Here is a 2,101-nt window from a genome sequence, read left to right on the forward strand (position 1 = left end):
ATGGTTTGATATAGAGCTTCACTTAATTTGAATTAATTGTATGAATCACTGGTATAGTTGGTATAGTACAATAAATGATAATATACATCGTTCCAACACAATATCAACGATTTAGAATTATTTTCGCGTGTGACTATAGTTTAAAAGAACCGGATCTTCTTTAGATGGTTTTGTGAAATATAAGAAATGTTTAAACCAATTGGGGAAAATTGGAATTTGTACCCATCTAGACAGATGGCACGACGATTTCACTCCTCCTTCATAAGGAGTGAATTGCAATTTTTTCTTGGGGAAAATCAAATATGGAGGCACAAAAGATCCGACAGCACTCCTATATGTTATAACCGTTATAAGCAATGCGCGTTCCGCGGAAGTCATGGCACCTATTTGTCTTTTTCCTTTTTGTGCAATAAACTTTGGTTGCCGGGACTGCACTACTGACAGCCCTGTTTCGTCATCGTTCCAAATACGAGTTGTCAGCAAGTTGCAAAACGAAGAACCATTTTGACGAGTGAATCCTTTTGCACGGTCGAAAGAAGTGCCGGTTGGTGAACGCAAGCTCAATATTTCCCGATGTTGTTTACAAAATCCGTATGACCAGTCTTCACCCACACATTTTGCCAAAACTTTGAATTTATTAGGAATATTGTTTTTTAAGTCAATTTGACTCTTCAAAGGGTACCTTTTAATTCTATCTCTATTTCTATTTCTGACAAAGTGTTGTTGCAAGCAACTCCTCTGATGATTCGTTGCTTCTAGCCATTCGCTGCGATATGTGGAACTACGTATATTTTTATGACAGCTGCTATGGCTTTTATCATATTCTCCACATTCTATTGCCTTCTTTTATCCTTTTTGGGCATTATTATTGTATGATGTAACTCTAAAATTTAAATATTAACCTAAATAAGATAGGGCTGGTAATATAGTACACTATACCAAATTGGCCTCCCGCCACTATACCATATTAGATGCTTTTGTCCTGTCTGTTTTATTTTGTTATTTTTATTCAAAAGCTCACTTTTTTTAAACTTTTCTGTTTTAATTTAATTGCGATAAGTTATTTATCAGTTAAATAACTAAGTTTCATAGGAAAATCCGTTATAACCTAACAAAAATTATTTAATGTTGTGTACTCATAAAACACTAACACGAGCAATCCCGTGTTTTTAGGAATTGAAAGAAAACTTGACAACTTTCGAAAGTGTCACCAACTTTCCTTTACTCTTTCCAAATTTCACAGCTTTTGTCGTAATCGGTGTTACCACAGAGCACCTAGTTTAGGAGAAAAGCAGGTGTACCATAATAGCCGCCAATACCATAATTCCCGAAGTTACTCTATCCAGCTACCCTTGTCCCTTAGTCAGATTCCTAAACCGGTAAGCACTGTCCAGAAATGTAGATATTGATTGGCAGTTGAGAAAAGATTGATTTCTGTGTATTTGTAAGACTAATCTATAAATCCGCGGACTGCTTTGAGCATAACATTTCTCCTAGAGTCAGAAGTAATGCAGTGGGATTGTATAGTATGTAGCGCGCCAGGTTCGAAGGAACCTAATTTGAAATAACTACTTTTATCTTGATGAATTCGAATAAATTCCATTGAAGAGTATTTAGATTTATTTGTTTGTATAATATATAGTATGTATCTACTACTTAGTTCTATTTAAGCTCGCATTATTTTTTATTAATTAAATTTGAAATGTATATGTAAGTTGCATACAAAAAACTAACGACAAACTAAAGAAATGTTGGAATACAATAAAAATATGTGCCATTATTAGAGAAATCAAATTGCTACATGAATAAATACATAATGCATACATAAATAGAAATAACTGAAGACATAACTAAAGATTTAAAGCAATTATAGTGAAGATAAATATTAGTACAGAGATGTTAGTGCATCTCAGCATACAAATAACGGCATACAGCAAAGGAGTGCGATGCAGTCAAGCAAAATATAAACAATTAAACATTGTCAATCGTTGAATATGATGAATTTTTACCGAATGCATACATATTCTAAAACACTTATATGAAAAAATAAAAGCAAAAATAAATATGTAAATTATTGTAATTTGGACAAGAGTTTAATAAC

Source organism: Zeugodacus cucurbitae, chromosome 5 (genome assembly GCF_028554725.1).
Source record: "Zeugodacus cucurbitae isolate PBARC_wt_2022May chromosome 5, idZeuCucr1.2, whole genome shotgun sequence".
In the NCBI taxonomy this organism is placed as follows: Eukaryota; Metazoa; Arthropoda; class Insecta; order Diptera; family Tephritidae; genus Zeugodacus; species Zeugodacus cucurbitae.